The sequence below is a fragment of the Cherax quadricarinatus genome, chromosome 100 (genome assembly GCF_038502225.1).
Source record: "Cherax quadricarinatus isolate ZL_2023a chromosome 100, ASM3850222v1, whole genome shotgun sequence".
Taxonomy (NCBI): Eukaryota; Metazoa; Arthropoda; class Malacostraca; order Decapoda; family Parastacidae; genus Cherax; species Cherax quadricarinatus.
Window position 1 is genome coordinate 1,540,617 of NC_091391.1, and position 20,047 is coordinate 1,560,663.

General features: G+C 42.3%; 1 long non-coding RNA gene across 2 annotated transcripts in view; it reads left to right on the forward strand.

The window, feature by feature from the left end:
• Positions 1 to 20,047, forward strand: part of LOC128704679 (uncharacterized) — a 92,205-nt gene that overhangs the window by 49,641 nt on the left and 22,517 nt on the right. For both annotated transcript variants that reach the window (XR_011390977.1, XR_011390976.1), the window contains exon 3: positions 19,673 to 19,864. This is a non-coding gene — a long non-coding RNA (uncharacterized lncRNA). The remainder of the gene's footprint in view (positions 1 to 19,672; positions 19,865 to 20,047) is intronic.

Genomic DNA, 20,047 nt, shown 5'->3' on the forward strand with positions numbered 1-20,047 from the left:
CCCCAAAGCTTCCCTATCACTGTGTCCTAACCTACATGGCACACTTCCACACACCCTCTCTAAATCCCCTAATCCTACCCCTTCCTCCCGCCAATACTTTTCGTACCACTGATCCGCAAACAACCCCATCCCATCCGTAGTGTGGATAACCTGACCCGCCCTATACCCTCCCACCGACTCAAGAACCTCCAAACATGGAATAGTTGTTGCCTGCCGACGTTGTTTTTGTCTGCGCAACACACACGAAGACGGCCTATCACCCCATAACACCTCCTCCACCCCCGCCATTACTCTCACCGCTTGGAACCGCTCGTCCTGAATTTCTCGCAACCGCTCTTTAAGTATCATAATGTCGTCCATCGGATAGACACCCTCTACTGTCCCTTTTACATAACAACCCCGTAACCTGTCCTCCAAATAATTAATCAACCCAAATTTTAAAGAATTAATCCTTTTCCCCTCCCTCACATAATAATGCCGAATCCGGTCCTTAGCCACACCATCCCACCACGTCACCACGTCCTCCACACCTTGTACCTCCTCAGTTAATCTCTCCCACAGTTCCGTAAAACCCCCCAACCCCTCCTCATCTTCCAACAGACTCGTATTTAATTTCCAATATCCCCTAGAGATACAAGCTAGAGAATCCCACTCTACTTCTGTGACAACCGCCCTATGATCTGAAAAAGCTAGTTCAATAGTACGGACAGACGTTGACAATACCTTATGAGATATATACAACCTGTCTAACCTAGCTGCGTAACCTCGCCTCACGAAAGTATGCTCCACCTCCCACGCTCCCCCACCTACCACATCCCTCAACTGAACGTCCACCAAAAGATTGCGTAATGCTGTCAACATATGCCCCGCCCCTCGTGGTTCCACATCCGCTCTCCTGATCACACAATTCCAGTCTCCACCTACGATGGCCACTTCAGGTAAACCACGGAAAGCAAAAACTAGATCAGCACACACAAAATCCCTCTTGACTTTCATATCATTTTCAGCTGGTGCATACACACTTACAAAGGTTACCCTCTGCCCCATCCACCACCCATCCACACGCAACACCCTCCCCCCCCCCACCCCCTTCACGTCTTTGCAACACAAACGGGCTCGCCTCCTTTATCAATAAACCCACACCACCTTTCAAACGTGCCGATGGCAGAGTCAACACCGTATACCCGTCCACCTCGAGCACTCTACCCTCCCTGAAATTATGCTCCTGTAGAAAGACTACGTCCACTCTGTATCGACGTAAGAGCATACGAAAGCATTCCCTCTTCACACCAGTACACAGTCCATTCACATTCACAGTCATGCACTTAAGGCCTTTCTAAAGCTTCCAACCCTTTCTCCTCTCACCCTTCCCAGGGCCTCTTGCCCCAGGGTCAACATGTGGTTTGTCACCATCCACCCCCCCCCCTCTTCGATGCCTCTTATCCTGGCTGTCACGAGAATATACATCCTTCCTCCCAGACCTCTGCGCGGGCGTCAGGACATCATCTGAGTCTGACGCAGCCGCCCTCTTCCTCGTAACACTCTCTACCGCCATACTGTCTACCGAAGATTCCTCACAGTGAACATCAACCTCTACTGTGACCTGTCGCACAGAGCTCGGTGACTCCTCTCTCTGCCTGCAGTTGTCCTCCTTCCTTCCCGTGCCTGTCCCGCCACACTCTCCTTTCAACTCAGGCACCATTTCACGGACCAAGCCATTATCCTCGCCCGAAGAAGGTAAAGTTTTCAATACCTCGTCGAGCTCCTCCTCCAGCTCTTGCACCTCCTGCTGAATGAGCACTTCCTCCCCCGTCACCGGCAAAGTGGCCATTATCGGCTCCACACAACTCGTGCCCCGCCCCTCATGCACCACAAGAGACTCTTCTACAATTTCACTCCACAGACGGCCATCACCTCGGTTTCCTTTGGAATTCTCCTCTACGACAACCACACCTGTAACTGGTGCACCACCTGTTTGCGCCGGCGCCCTCCACTGCCTCCCACACGTCGCCGCCATATGGTCATACTCTCCACACAACCTGCATGTCCGACGCTGCCCAGCATACGCCACTAGAATTTGGGTCCTAAACTCCGGCATCACGACGTATGACGGGATCGGGTGCCTCAGTGTCATTTTGAGGGAGAATGTACCCTCCGGACGTCCCACGTACGCACCTGCCGCCCACTTGCCTTGGGTTGCCAGATGCACGGTACCATAAGCTGCAAACACCTTCCGTAAGTCCTCCTCGTCAGCCTCGAAGGGGACATTGCGCAACTTCACCCACGTATAGTGGCGAGAAACGTCTATGAGTCGCACTTTGACAGCTGGAGTTACATCAATACTCACATGCTCAAATTTCGTCACTAACGACTCGTACACAGCCGTCGAATTTAACTTGACGAATAGACGATAGGCCCCATTCAGGGCTACACCATAAACCTCATCATCCTGCACTCCGTACGTTTCTCTGATGATTGCCGGAAGTAACACCTGCGCCGTAGAGGGGGAAATCGCCCCACGAAGCAGCTCCACGCCGACAGTGTTCACCCTACGTTGGATACTCAGCGCCATATTGTTGCTATGAGAGCTCTCCTGACAGAACAGCAGAGGGGTGCTGTGCACAACCGCACTCCACCGCAGTCAGGCAGCTAATGCAAAGGCATTGGGGTACTACGGGTATAGTGGTTTTTGTCGATGACACGACAGTCTTAGTGGGGGGAGAGGAGGGGATGAAGAGTGTAGACAGAATCGTCGAGATATTTAGTGGGGTGACAGGTATGTGTGTTAATGGTGACAAGTCGAAATTACTGGAGGTTGGTTCGTGGGTGGGAGGGGAACTGGGGAATAGGTGTGGATGGCAGGTGGTAGAGCAGGTAAAAATTTGTGGAGTATTATACAGAGGGGCAGCACAGGGGGCTAGAGAGGCAAATTAAGAAAGAGTAGTGTAAGGGGCTTTGAGAAGGTTGGGGGGGGATAAGATCGAGTAGTTTGACAATACAACAGTCACTGTGGTCAACACTAATTTATCCTACACTGTAGTATGTGGCAGTGGTGTATCCATTAATGGCGGAAGATGTGCGGAGGGTGCAAAGGGAAGTACTGAGTTTTAGATGGGGATATGGTTGTCCTTGGCTGCTACAGTGATGACATCGCTGCCGATGGGGGGTTTAGGATTAATTCCTTTGGGTAGCAGACTGAAGAGCATGTATGTGAAGCATTATCTGCCATTGGGTGGGGAACATGGTGCCAGAGTGAGGGACTTGAGGCGGTGGTGGTGGGGGGGTATAGGGACTTCGAGGAGTGTATGAGTATATTGAGATACTTATTACAGGTAAGAATTCCGGGAAATGTGTCACCGTGTGTTTTAGGGAGGTTAGAAAGGTGTCATGAGGTGGTGGAAGGAGTGTTTTTCCGTTATATAATTGGGAACTCATCTGAGAAGCAGTCCGTAAGTTACGGTTGAAGTCAAGGGTGAGAGAAACTATGTAAGATAAGATAAGATAAGATTTCGTTCGGATTTTTAACCCCTGAGGGTTAGCCACCCAGGATAACCCAAGAAAGTCAGTGCGTCATCGAGGACTGTCTAACTTATTTCCATTGGGGTCCTTAATCTTTTCCCCCAGGATGCGACCCACACCAGTCGACTAACACCCAGGTACCTATTTGCTGCTAGGTGAACAGGACAACAGGTGTAAGGAAACGTGTCAAATGTTTCCACCCGCCGGGAATCGAACCCGGGCCCTCCGTGTGTGAAGTTAGTTTAATATGTTTATTATGCAGCCCATACCCATCCTGTGGGCGGTAGTCACCACATACCCATCCTGTGGGCGGTAGTCAAAAGATTACAGAGGTACATAATTGGTCCAGGGACTGGACTCCAAAGTTTTGATAGCTGAGCAAGTTACAGAGGTAATGAACTCACAATTTACAAAGGTAATGAACTCACAATTTACAAAGGTAATGAACTCACAATTTACAAAGGTAATGAACTCACAATTTACAAAGGTAATGAACTCCAGGTAAGTCTGGTCACAATCATGACAAGTTACAAAGGTATTTACAGATTACAGAGGTACGTAATGGGTCCAGGGACTGGGCCCCCAAAGTTTTGATAGCTGAACTAGGTACAAAGGTAATGAACTCACAATTTACAAAGGTAATGAATTCTGTAGAATGGTTACTTACGTTTATACTTTGGCTACAATCATGAACAAATTATAGAGTAATGAGCAATTCACACTTCCACACCCGGTCACAACTGTAGTGAGTTATTGGTGCAAATATTGATTGTTGAGTCACACACACACACACACACACACACACACACACACACACACACACACACACACACACACACACACACACACACACACACACACACACACACACACACACACTTTAGTTTAATATCTTTATGCACCCCATACCCATCCTGTGGGCGGTAGTCAAAAGATTACAAAGGTACATAATGGGTCCAGTGAAGCGGGAGCTTTAACCACCAGGCCACCGGGCCTAAACTAAACTACGAATATACCAGATGCGACTTTTGCAGTCTGTTAAGTGTTTCTGTAAGTATATCAAGAGGGTACGTACATGGTTTAGCAGAGTCTTGGGTATGGTTGGTGTTAGGATATCGAGTGAGTGGGAGAGAGTGTGTGTGGGGGCGTAATGTCTTTAGTGACGGATTATATATCTACATCTGGTGATGAGGGAGGCGGGGGGGGAAGAATACGGGCTTTAGCTGGACATATCTATAAAATAAAGTGTAGAAATGAGGTAGTATATGGACATAGATGGGCTTTTGATTTTCCAGTATCATATAGAAGAATGACTGGGAGAGGGTTGTGTGATTTAGTGTTGTAATGGCTGGCTGGACTCGTCTCTGGATAAGGAAGAGTGAAATATGTAATTAGTACTGCTAAAATCTCTTGTTATTTAACACTTATTGTAGAAGTGTTGTGAAGGGTTGTCAGTAGCAAGTGAGGGGGGGGGGCTTACTAAAGTAATTAGGTGCTATAATGTTACATTTTGTGTGTGAAAGATCAAGTCTGATAATGCTGTGAAACTTGTCAATATAATCTATATCATCTTACACGTCATAATGTGTCTTACTTAAATAATCTATATCATCTTACACGTCATAATGTGTCTTACTTAAATAATCTATATCATCTTACACGTCATAATGTGTCTTACTTAAATAATCTATATCATCTTACACGTCATAATGTGTCTTACTTATATAAATATGGATATATGTATTAACTGTGTGAGTTACAGTATATAGTGTAATGTTGTTAGTTGACATTGTTAACTGTTATCAACTAGTGTTATCGTTAATATGTCTTAAGGTTTAATTATGTTAGAAAATAATAAGTTAAATAAACAGTTTTAAGATGTTAAGTCGAGTGCAAATGGAATTTTTCTCTCACTGGTAAAAAGGTGGATGTAAGTAATAATTATTGGATCATTACATCATGTAATTGTACATCTGTACACTGTAATTAGCAGACGAGGAGGAGTTGTGGGGATTATTATTATTTGTATTAGTGTACAGAGATCCTTTACTGCAGGTATAAGTTCTGTCAAGCACCTTAACTACTGGGAACACTTGGAAGCACTTGACTTGTACTCCCTGGAGCGCAGGAGAGAGAGATACATCATAATCTACACTTGGAAAATCCTGGAAGGAATGGTCCCAAATCTGCACACAGAGATCACTCCCTACCAAACTAAAAGACTGGGCAGGCGGTGCAAAATGCCCTCAATAAAAAGTAGGGGCGCCATTGGTACACTAAGAGAAAACACCATAAGTGTCCGGGGCCCAAAACTGTTCAACAGCCTCCCATCAAGCATTAGGGGAATTGCCAATAAACCCCTGGCTGCCTTCAAGAGAGAGCTGGACAGATACCTAAAGTCAGTGCCGGGTCAGCCGGGCTGTGGCTCGTACGTTGGACTGCGTGCGGCCAGCAGTAACAGCCTAGTTGATCAGGCCCTGATCCACCGGGAGGCCTGGTCGTGGACCGGGTCGCGGGGGCGTTGACCCCCGGAATAACCTCCAGGTAGATAGACATTACACATCTATCAGTCCAGTGATAAGTACACTAATTCAAATATTAATGCATATTGTGGGTTTAGCGCTTCTTTGTTATTATAACAATGCTTATTGTAATATATTTTGATGTATAATGTTGTATAATGTATAATGTTGTATAATGTTGTATGTTGTATAATGTTGTATAATGTTGTATAATGTTGTATGTTGTATAATGTTGTATAATGTTGTGTTGTATAATGTTGTATAATGTATAATGTTGTATAATGTATAATGTTGTATAATGTATAATGTTGTATAATGTATAATGTTGTATAATGTATAATGTTGTATAATGTATGTTGTATAATGTTGTATAATGTATAATGTTGTATAATGTATAATGTTGTATAATGTATAATGTTGTATAATGTATAATGTATAATGTTGTATAATGTATAATGTATAATGTTGTATAATGTATAATGTTGTATGTTGTATAATGTTGTATAATGTATAATGTTTGTTGTATAATGTTGTATAATGTTGTATAATGTATAATGTTGTATGTTGTATAATGTTGTATGTTGTATAATGTTGTATGTTGTATAATGTTGTTTAATGTTGTATAATGTATAATGTTGTATGTTGTATAATGTTGTATGTTGTATAATGTTGTATAATGTTGTATAATGATGTATGTTGTATAATGTTGTATAATGTTGTATGTTGTATAATGTTGTATAATGTTGTATAATGTTGTATAATGTTGTTTAATGTTGTTTAATGTTGTATAATGTTGTATAATGTTTAATGTTGTATAATGTTGTATAATGTTGTATAATGTTGTATAATGTTTAATGTTGTATAATGTTGTTTAATGTTGTATAATGTTGTATAATGTTGTATAATGTTGTATGTTGTATAATGTTGTATAATGTATAATGTTGTATGTTGTATGTTGTATAATGTATAATGTTGTATGTGTATAATGTTGTATAATGTTTAATGTTGTATAATGTTTGTTGTATAATGTATAATGTTTGTTGTATAATGTTGTATAATGTTTGTTGTATAATGTATAATGTTGTATAATGTTGTGTATAATGTATAATGTTGTATAATGTTTGTTGTGTAGTGTTGTATAATGTATAATGTTGTATAATGTTTGTTGTATAATGTATGTTGTATAATGTTGTATAATGTATAATGTATAATCTTGTATAATGTTGTATAATGTATAATGTATAATGTATAATGTTGTATAATGTATAATGTATAATGTATAATGTTGTATAATGTATAATGTTGTATAATGTATAATGTTGTATAATGTTGTATGTTGTATAATGTTGTATGTTGTATAATGTATTATGTTGTATAATGTATTATGTGGTATACTGTTGTATAATGTATGTTGTAAAATGTATAATGTATAATGTATTTTGTATGTTGTATAATGTTGTATAATGTTGTATGTTGTATAATGTATTATGTTGTATAATGTTGTATAATGTTGTATAATGTATAATGTTGTATAATGTTGTATACTGTTGTATAATGTTGTATGTTGTATAATGTTGTATAATGTTGTATACTGTTGTATACTGTTGTATAATGTTGTATAATGTTGTATGTTGTATAATGTTGTATAATGTTGTATGTTGTATAATGTTGTATACTGTTGTATAATGTTGTATGTTGTATAATGTTGTATACTGTTGTATAATGTTGTATGTTGTATAATGTTGTATAATGTTGTATACTGTTGTATAATGTTGTATAATGTTGTATAATGTTGTATAATGTTGTATAATGTTGTATAATGTATAATGTTGTATAATGTTGTATAATGTTGTATAATGTATAATGTTGTATAATGTTGTATCATAAACACGCTAAGATAACAGGGATATCTTGCTACTCCTACTTACACTTTGGTCACACTTCACAGACACGCACATGCATATATATATATACATACATCTAGGTTTTTCTCCTTTTTCTAAATAGCTCTTGTTCTTTTTTATTTCTTCTATTGTCCATGGGGAAGTGGAAAAGAATCTTTCCTCCGTAAGCCATGCGTGTCGTATGAGGCGACTAAAATGCCGGGAGCAATGGGCTAGTAACCCCTTCTCCTGTATACAATTACTAAAAAAGAGAAGAAGAAAAACTTTATAAAACTGGGTTGCTTAAATGTGCGTGGATGTAGTGCGGATGACAAGAAACAGATGATTGCTGATGTTATGAATGAAAAGAAGTTGGATGTCCTGGCCCTAAGCGAAACAAAGCTGAAGGGGGTAGGAGAGTTTCAGTGGGGGGAAATAAATGGGATTAAATCTGGAGTATCTGAGAGAGTTAGAGCAAAGGAAGGGGTAGCAGTAATGTTAAATGATCAGTTATGGAAGGAGAAAAGAGAATATGAATGTGTAAATTCAAGAATTATGTGGATTAAAGTAAAGGTTGGATGCGAGAAGTGGGTCATAATAAGCGTGTATGCACCTGGAGAAGAGAGGAATGCAGAGGAGAGAGAGAGATTTTGGGAGATGTTAAGTGAATGTATAGGAGCCTTTGAACCAAGTGAGAGAGTAATTGTGGTAGGGGACTTGAATGCTAAAGTAGGAGAAACTTTTAGAGAGGGTGTGGTAGGTAAGTTTGGGGTGCCAGGTGTAAATGATAATGGGAGCCCTTTGATTGAACTTTGTATAGAAAGGGGTTTAGTTATAGGTAATACATATTTTAAGAAAAAGAGGATAAATAAGTATACACGATATGATGTAGGGCGAAATGACAGTAGTTTGTTGGATTATGTATTGGTAGATAAAAGACTGTTGAGTAGACTTCAGGATGTACATGTTTATAGAGGGGCCACAGATATATCAGATCACTTTCTAGTTGTAGCTACACTGAGAGTAAAAGGTAGATGGGATACAAGGAGAATAGAAGCATCAGGGAAGAGAGAGGTGAAGGTTTATAAACTAAAAGAGGAGGCAGTTAGGGTAAGATATAAACAGCTATTGGAGGATAGATGGGCTAATGAGAGCATAGGCAATGGGGTCGAAGAGGTATGGGGTAGGTTTAAAAATGTAGTGTTAGAGTGTTCAGCAGAAGTTTGTGGTTACAGGAAAGTGGGTGCAGGAGGGAAGAGGAGCGATTGGTGGAATGATGATGTAAAGAGAGTAGTAAGGGAGAAAAAGTTAGCATATGAGAAGTTTTTACAAAGTAGAAGTGATGCAAGGAGGGAAGAGTATATGGAGAAAAAGAGAGAAGTTAAGAGAGTGGTGAAGCAATGTAAAAAGAGAGCAAATGAGAGAGTGGGTGAGATGTTATCAACAAATTTTGTTGAAAATAAGAAAAAGTTTTGGAGTGAGATTAACAAGTTAAGAAAGCCTAGAGAACAAATGGATTTGTCAGTTAAAAATAGGAGAGGAGAGTTATTAAATGGAGAGTTAGAGGTATTGGGAAGATGGAAGGAATATTTTGAGGAATTGTTAAATGTTGATGAAGATAGGGAAGCTGTGATTTCGTGTATAGGGCAAGGAGGAATAACATCTTGTAGGAGTGAGGAAGAGCCAGTTGTGAGTGTGGGGGAAGTTCGTGAGGCAGTAGGTAAAATGAAAGGGGGTAAGGCAGCCGGGATTGATGGGATAAAGATAGAAATGTTAAAAGCAGGTGGGGATATAGTTTTGGAGTGGTTGGTGCAATTATTTAATAAATGTATGGAAGAGGGTAAGGTACCTAGGGATTGGCAGAGAGCATGCATAGTTCCTTTGTATAAAGGCAAAGGGGATAAAAGAGAGTGCAAAAATTATAGGGGGATAAGTCTGTTGAGTGTACCTGGTAAAGTGTATGGTAGAGTTATAATTGAAAGAATTAAGAGTAAGACGGAGAATAGGATAGCAGATGAACAAGGAGGCTTTAGGAAAGGTAGGGGGTGTGTGGACCAGGTGTTTACAGTGAAACATATAAGTGAACAGTATTTAGATAAGGCTAAAGAGGTCTTTGTGGCATTTATGGATTTGGAAAAGGCGTATGACAGGGTGGATAGGGGGGCAATGTGGCAGATGTTGCAAGTGTATGGTGTAGGAGGTAGGTTACTGAAAGCAGTGAAGAGTTTTTACGAGGATAGTGAGGCTCAAGTTAGAGTATGTAGGAAAGAGGGAAATTTTTTCCCAGTAAAAGTAGGCCTTAGACAAGGATGTGTGATGTCACCGTGGTTGTTTAATATATTTATAGATGGGGTTGTAAGAGAAGTAAATGCGAGGGTCTTGGCAAGAGGCGTGGAGTTAAAAGATAAAGAATCACACACAAAGTGGGAGTTGTCACAGCTGCTCTTTGCTGATGACACTGTGCTCTTGGGAGATTCTGAAGAGAAGTTGCAGAGATTGGTGGATGAATTTGGTAGGGTGTGCAAAAGAAGAAAATTAAAGGTGAATACAGGAAAGAGTAAGGTTATGAGGATAACAAAAAGATTAGGTGATGAAAGATTGAATATCAGATTGGAGGGAGAGAGTATGGAGGAGGTGAACGTATTCAGATATTTGGGAGTGGACGTGTCAGCGGATGGGTCTATGAAAGATGAGGTGAATCATAGAATTGATGAGGGAAAAAGAGTGAGTGGTGCACTTAGGAGTCTGTGGAGACAAAGAACTTTGTCCTTGGAGGCAAAGAGGGGAATGTATGAGAGTATAGTTTTACCAACGCTCTTATATGGGTGTGAAGCGTGGGTGATGAATGTTGCAGCGAGGAGAAGGCTGGAGGCAGTGGAGATGTCATGTCTGAGGGCAATGTGTGGTGTGAATATAATGCAGAGAATTCGTAGTTTGGAAGTTAGGAGGAGGTGCGGGATTACCAAAACTGTTGTCCAGAGGGCTGAGGAAGGGTTGTTGAGGTGGTTCGGACATGTAGAGAGAATGGAGCGAAACAGAATGACTTCAAGAGTGTATCAGTCTGTAGTGGAAGGAAGGCGGGGTAGGGGTCGGCCTAGGAAGGGTTGGAGGGAGGGGGTAAAGGAGGTTTTGTGTGCGAGGGGCTTGGACTTCCAGCAGGCATGCGTGAGCGTGTTTGATAGGAGTGAATGGAGACAAATGGTTTTTAATACTTGACGTGCTGTTGGAGTGTGAGCAAAGTAACATTTATGAAGGGATTCAGGGAAACCGGCAGGCCGGACTTGAGTCCTGGAGATGGGAAGTACAGTGCCTGCACTCTGAAGGAGGGGTGTTAATGTTGCAGTTTAAAAACTGTAGTGTAAAGCACCCTTCTGGCAAGACAGTGATGGAGTGAATGATGGTGAAAGTTTTTCTTTTTCGGGCCACCCTGCCTTGGTGGGAATCGGCCGGTGTGATAATAAAAAAAAAATAAAATGTTGTATAATGTTGTATGTTGTATAATGTTGTATAATGTTGTATAATGTTGTATAATGTTGTATAATGCTTTATAATGCTGTATAATGTTGTATAATGCTGTATAATGTTGTATAATGTTGTATAATGTTGTATGTTGTATAATGTTGTATAATGCTGTATAATGTTGTATAATGTTGTATAATGTTGTATAATGTTGTATAATGTTTTATAATGCTGTATAATGTTGTATAATGTTGTATAATGCTGTATAATGCTGTATAATGTTGTATAATGTTGTATAATGTTGTATAATGTTGTATAATGTTGTATAATGTTGTATAATGTTGTATAATGTTGTATTTAACATAGGTATAAAGGGGTATAAACTACAGGGGATGAGATATACTTTGTGGCAACACCAATGTTCAGTGTATATCCACAATGTTCAGTGTATATCCACAATGTTCAGTGTATATCCACAATGTTCAGTGTATATCCACAATGTTCAGTGTATATCCACAATGTTCAGTGTATATCCACAATGTTCAGTGTATATCCACAATGTTCAGTGTATATCCACAATGTTCAGTGTATATCCACAATGTCCAGTGTATATCCACAATGTTCAGTGTATATCCACAATGTTCAGTGTATATCCACAATGTCCAGTGTATATCCACAATGTTCAGTGTATATCCACAATGTTCAGTGTATATCCACAATGTTCAGTGTATATCCACAATGTCCAGTGTATATCCACAATGTTCAGTGTATATCCACAATGTTCAGTGTATATCCACAATGTCCAGTGTATATCCACAATGTCCAGTGTATATCCACAATGTTCAGTATATATCCACAATGTTCAGTGTATATCCACAATGTTCAGTATATATCCACAATGTTCAGTGTATATCCACAATGTTCAGTATATATCCACAATGTTCAGTGTATATCCACAATGTTCAGTATATATCCACAATGTTCAGTGTATATCCACAATGTTCAGTATATATCCACAATGTTCAGTGTATATCCACAATGTTCAGTATATATCCACAATGTTCAGTGTATATCCACAATGTTCAGTATATATCCACAATGTTCAGTGTATATCCACAATGTTCAGTGTATATCCACAATGTTCAGTATATATCCACAATGTTCAGTATATATCCACAATGTCCAGTGTATATCCACAATGTTCAGTGTATATCCACAATGTTCAGTATATATCCACAATGTCCAGTGTATATCCACAATGTTCAGTATATATCCACAATGTTCAGTATATATCCACAATGTCCAGTGTATATCCACAATGTTCAGTGTATATCCACAATGTTCAGTATATATCCACAATGTCCAGTGTATATCCACAATGTTCAGTATATATCCACAATGTTCAGTATATATCCACAATGTCCAGTGTATATCCACAATGTTCAGTATATATCCACAATGTTCAGTATATATCCACAATGTTCAGTATATATCCACAATGTTCAGTATATATCCACAATGTTCAGTATATATCCACAATGTCCAGTGTATATCCACAATGTTCAGTGTATATCCACAATGTTCAGTGTATATCCACAATGTTCAGTATATATCCACAATGTCCAGTGTATATCCACAATGTTCAGTGTATATCCACAATGTTCAGTATATATCCACAATGTCCAGTGTATATCCACAATGTTCAGTGTATATCCACAATGTTCAGTATATATCCACAATGTCCAGTGTATATCCACAATGTTCAGTATATATCCACAATGTTCAGTATATATCCACAATGTCCAGTGTATATCCACAATGTTCAGTGTATATCCACAATGTTCAGTATATATCCACAATGTTCAGTGTATATCCACAATGTTCAGTGTATATCCACAATGTTCAGTGTATATCCACAATGTCCAGTGTATATCCACAATGTCCAGTGTATATCCACAATGTTCAGTGTATATCCACAATGTCCAGTGTATATCCACAATGTCCAGTGTATATCCACAATGTCCAGTGTATATCCACAATGTCCAGTGTATATCCACAATGTTCAGTGTATATCCACAATGATAATTTATAATTTCTCTGGAAGATCCGATACTGTCTTCTTTTATTTAATGTATTATAATGTTTTAAATAAAATAAAAAATTAGAGGTACATAATGGGTCCAGGGACTGTACCTCAACATTACAGAGGTACATAATGGGTCCAGGGACTGTACCTCAACATTACAGAGGTACATAATGGGTCCAGGGACTGTACCTCAACATTACGAAGGTACATAATGGGTCCAGGTACTGTACCTCAACATAGAGGTACATAATGGGTCCAGGGACTGTACCTCAACATTACGAAGGTACATAATGGGTCCAGGTACTGTACCTCAACATACAGAGGTACATAATGGGTCCAGGGACTGTACCTCAACATTACGAAGGTACATAATGGGTCCAGGTACTGTACCTCAACATAGAGGTACATAATGGGTCCAGGGACTGTACCTCAACATTACTGAGGTACATAATGGGTCCAGGGACTGTACCTCAACATTACTGAGGTACATAATGGGTCCAGGGACTGTACCTCAACATTACAGAGGTACATAATGGGTCCAGGGACTGTACCTCAACATTACGAAGGTACATAATGGGTCCAGGTACTGTACCTCAACATAGAGGTACATAATGGGTCCAGGGACTGTACCTCAACATTACTGAGGTACATAATGGGTCCAGGGACTGTACCTCAACATTACTGAGGTACATAATGGGTCCAGGTACTGTACCTCAACATTACGAAGGTACATAATGGGTCCAGGTACTATACCTCAACATTACTGAGGTACATAATGGGTCCAGGGACTGTACCTCAACATTACTGAGGTACATAATGGGTCCAGGGACTGTACCTCAACATTACGAAGGTACATAATGGGTCCAGGTACTGTACCTCAACATAGAGGTACATAATGGGTCCAGGGACTGTACCTCAACATTACTGAGGTACATAATGGGTCCAGGGACTGTACCTCAACATTACAGAGGTACATAATGGGTCCAGGGACTGTACCTCAACATTACAGAGGTACATAATGAGTCCAGGGACTTTACCTCAACATTACGAAGGTACATAATGGGTCCAGGTACTGTACCTCAACATACAGAGGTACATAATGGGTCCACGGACTGTACCTCAGCATTACTGAGGTACATAATGGGTCCAGGGACTGTACCTCAACATTACTGAGGTACATAATGGGTCCAGGTACTGTACCTCAACATTACGAAGGTACATAATGGGTCCAGGTACTGTACCTCAACATTACTGAGGTACATAATGGGTCCAGGGACTGTACCTCAACATTACTGAGGTACATAATGGGTCCAGGGACTGTACCTCAACATTACAGAGGTACATAATGGGTCCAGGGACTGTACCTCAACATTACAGAGGTACATAATGGGTCCAGGGACTGTACCTCAACATTACAGAGGTACATAATGGGTCCAGGGACTGTACCTCAACATTAGAGGTACATAATGGGTCCAGGGACTGTACCTCAACATTACGAAGGTACATAATGGGTCCAGGTACTGTACCTCAACATACAGAGGTACATAATTACGAAGGTCCAGGGACTGTACCTCAACATTACTAAGGTACATAATGGGTCCAGGTACTGTACCTCAACATACAGAGGTACATAATGGGTCCAGGGACTGTACCTCAACATTACTGAGGTACATAATGGGTCCAGGGACTGTACCTCAACATTACTGAGGTACATAATGGGTCCAGGGACTGTACCTCAACATTACTGAGGTACATAATGGGTCCAGGGACTGTACCTCAACATTACAGAGGTACATAATGGGTCCAGGGACTGTACCTCGACATTACAGAGGTACATAATGGGTCCAGGGACTGTACCTCAACATTACAGAGGTACATAATGGGTCCAGGGACTGTACCTCAACATTACAGAGGTACATAATGGGTCCAGGGACTGTACCTCAACATTACGAAGGTACATAATGGGTCCAGGTACTGTACCTCAACATACAGAGGTACATAATGGGTCCAGGTACTGTACCTCAACATACAGAGGTACATAATGGGTCCAGGGACTGTACCTCAACATTACTGAGGTACATAATGGGTCCAGGGACTGTACCTCAACATTACTGAGGTACATAATGGGTCCAGGGACTGTACCTCAACATTACAGAGGTACATAATGGGTCCAGGGACTGTACCTCAACATTACAGAGGTACATAATGGGTCCAGGGACTGTACCTCAACATTACAGAGGTACATAATGGGTCCAGGGACTGTACCTCAACATTACAGAGGTACATAATGGGTCCAGGGACTGTACCTCAACATTACGAAGGTACATAATGGGTCCAGGGACTGTACCTCAACATTACAGAGGTACATAATGGGTCCAGGTACTGTACCTCAACATTACAGAGGTACATAATGGGTCCAGGGACTGTACCTCAACATTACAGAGGTACATAATGGGTCCAGGGACTGTACCTCAACATTACAGAGGTACATAATGGGTCCAGGGACTGTACCTCAACATTACAGAGGTACATAATGGGTCCAGGGACTGTACCTCAACATTACAGAGGTACATAATGGGTCCAGGGACTGTACCTCAACATTACAGAGGTACATAATGGGTCCAGGGACTGTACCTCAACATTACTGAGGTACATAATGGGTCCAGGGACTGTACCTCAACATTACTGAGGTACATAATGGGTCCAGGGACTGTACCTCAACATTACTGAGGTACATAATGGGTCCAGGGACTGTACCTCAACATTACTGAGGTACATAATGGGTCCAGGGACTGTACCTCAACATTACGAAGGTACATAATGGGTCCAGGGACTGTACCTCAACATTATGAAGGTACATAATGGGTCCAGGGACTGTACCTCAACATACAGAGGTACATAATGGGTCCAGGGACTGTACCTCAACATTACTGAGGTACATAATGGGTCCAGGGACTGTACCTCAACATTACTGAGGTACATAATGGGTTCAGGGACTGTACCTCAACATTACAGAGGTACATAATGGGTCCAGGGACTGTACCTCAACATTAGAGGTATATAATGGGTCCAGGAACTGTACCTCAACATTACAGAGGTACATAATGGGTCCAGGGACTGTACCTCAACATTACAGAGGTACATAATGGGTCCAGGGACTGTACCTCAACATTACAGAGGTACATAATGGGTCCAGGGACTGTACCTCAACATTAGAGGTACATAATGGGTCCAGGGACTGTACCTCAACATTAGAGGTATATAATGGGTCCAGGAACTGTACCTCAACTTTACAGAGGTACATAATGATGCAAGATGCGACCCACACCAGTCCACTAACACCCAGGATGTGACTCACACCAGTCCACTAACACCCAGGATGTGACCCACACCAGTCCACTAACACTCAGGATGCGACCCACACCAGTCCACTAACACTCAGGATGCGACCCACACCAGTCCACTAACACCCAGGATGTGACCCACACCAGTCCATTAACACCCAGGATGTGACTCACACCAGTCCACTAACACCCAGGATGCGACCCACACCAGTCCACTAACACCCAGGATGTGACCCACACCAGTCCATTAACACCCAGGATGTGACTCACACCAGTCCACTAACACCCAGGATGCGACCCACACCAGTCCACTAACACCCAGGATGTGACCCACACCAGTCCACTAACACCCAGGATGCCACCCACACCAGTCCACTAACACCCAGGATGCCACCCACACCAGTCCACTAACACCCAGGATGCCACCCACACCAGTCCACTAACACCCAGGATGCCACCCACACCAGTCCACTAACACCCAGGATGCCACCCACACTAGTCCACCAACACCCAGGTACCCGTTTTACAGATGGGTGAACATAGACAACAGGTGTCTCATGGAAACAGACCCAAGATCGAGAGTTTAGGTAGGACCTAATGTAAGTTGAGCTGGGAAGACTGGATATGCAAAGAATAGCAGTGGAAAGGCGTGTCCTCAGTCGAAGAAAAAGAACCAGAGCTTAACCCAGGTGCTTGGCGCATGTGGGACGAACTTGTATAAAACAGGAAGAGTAACCTGTGTATGCATCGGTCTGGTGGTAGTTAAGGTCTTCAGTCTTGAGAAGCTGACATTTTCTAGGTCGCAGGAGAGGGTAGACAGGAATATCAGAGGGCAGCACACAGGTGGGAGTTACAGGAGTAATTGAGGAGGCAGGTTTGCAGTGGAGTCATTTAAAGATTTATTGAAGCTGCTTCTGGAGAGGTAGTATAGTTTAGTCTTGTTACTGAAGGTGAAGCATAGAGGCTTGATGCACTCAAGAACTTGAGTGAGTGTGAAGTGAAGAGGTGATTCACAGACATACTTGACTGTTCCAGCACCGAGGCTTTTGTACAGCTCAGTAAGTTTATTCAGGTATACACAGTTACATAGATTATCATACATAGCAGCATGTGTGTAGAGAACCTGGGATAACCCAAAAATGTCAGTCACTCATTTCCACTGGGGTCCCGGTCATGGTGTCAGCATTCGAGGAAGAAGTGTAGAGGGTAAGGTTTCCCCATGAGGGTTTGCTGGAGTAGTCACTATCTTCTGAAGGGGATTCATTTGGCGAGTCTACAATGGTGTTAGCAGGTGATTGAGGGTCGACAGGAGCAGTGGAGAGGTGTAATGGTGGTGTAACAGCAGGTTGGGAGATGGTAGTTGAGGCAGCATGATCATTATTGCGGCAGTGGAAGGGGTTATAGAAGTTACAGGAGCAGTTGCTTGGGCAGGAGACAAGTCTGCAGGTGCAGTGAAGTTCACGATGTTGGGAAGGATCTTCAGGATAAACCATACCACAGGCGGGGATAGAACCCGCGATCAGAGAGTCAAGACTCCAGACCGTCACGACGGTCTGGAGTCTTGAGACACTCTGACCGCGAGTTCTATCCCCACCCGTGGTATGGTTTGTTTGCAATCGTGTCATTACGATTTCGTGAGTCATCAGGATGTTGGCTGAAGGTATGGAGTTCCGGAAATTAAAGGCAGTCATGTTGTTCAGATGGAATAGTTCGTTAATAGTGGTGTTGGAAGTGCCGGGGTTTGCTGCAATTGCAAGGTGTGCATACACCATGCAGTACAGCACCTTGAAGGGAGCACCATCGAGGAGTGGAAAGAGGGAGTTGCCGAGCGAAGGTGTCTGTAGAGGGGCGTGTAGAATCTTGGTGGTGTTGGCTTGTAGTTTGGTTATTGCTGTGTATGTCGGTGAATTGGAGGTGGTTTTCCAGCCTGGCTGGGGGGAGGGGATTTTGACCCCCAGAACCCTCTCCAGGCACCGGAGATTCGAACTCCGGACCTCAGTGTGAGTGAGTGTGCTAACGATCCAGCTACGGGACACCTCGATCCTTGATTCCCATTGCGGTATTGGTTTTCCATTAGGATCCTTGATTCCCATTGGGTTCTTGATTTTTCATTATATTCCTTTATTTCCATTGGGGTCCTTGATTTCCATTAGGGTGAATGTGAGAGGTCATTGTTGTGGAGGCCCATGTGAGAGGTCATTGTCATGGAGGCCTGTGTGAGGTTGTTGTGGAGACCCATGTGAGAGGTCATTGTCATGGAGGCCTACGTGAGAGGTCAGTGTCGTGGAGGCCTGTGTGAGAGGTCAGTGTCATGGAGGCCTGTGTGAGAGGTCAGTGTCATGGAGGCCTATGTGAGAGGTCAGTGTCATGGAGGCCTATGTGAGAGGTCATTGTTGTGGAGACCCATGTAAGAGGTCATTGTCATGGAGGCCTGTGTGAGAGGTCATTGTCGTGGAGGCCCGTGTGAGAGGTCAGTGTCGTGGAGGCCCGTGTGAGAGGTCAGTGTCGTGGAGGCCTGTGTGAGAGGTCAGTGTTGTGGAGGCCTATGTGAGAGGTCATTGTTGTGGAGGCCCATGTAAGAGGTCATTGTCATGGAGGCCTACGTGAGAGGTCAGTGTCGTGGAGGCCCATGTGAGAGATCATTGTCGTGGAGGCCTATGTGAGAGAGGAATCCACAAAATTTTAACTGTAATCCCTGAAATACTGTGCCTAGTTTCCTACACAGTCCTGCTATATTAAGGTCTCTGGGTATTTAGATCAAGTAATAAACTTGAACATTACACTCGTTAAACATTAAACTAACAATACAGTATTTACCTATGATGTACCTTTGAATTCAGAGAGTTTTTATATTTCCAGAGTGTGACCTTTGGCTAGTTTTGTCTGGTGTTTGCCTGATGGACCAGGCTGTTGCTGGCTGGTGGATGTATCTGTTTTTCTCTTTCAAAGGCCATCTTCAGTCATGACTTCACCACCTGAAAATTCCCTTCACAACAGAAAACTACTTATGTGGAGGAATCTGTCCACTACATAAGTATTAACCCAATGGAAGTAAGTCACTTTGAGGGCTGAAGAGGGGTTGTTGAGGTGGTTCGGACATGTAGAAGCTGGAACAAAACAGAATGACTGAGAGTGTATAAATCTATAGTTGAGGGAAGGTGGGGTAGAGGTCAGCCTAGGAAAGGTTGGAGGGAGGGGGTAAAGGAGGTTTTGTGTGCGAGGGGCTTGGACTTT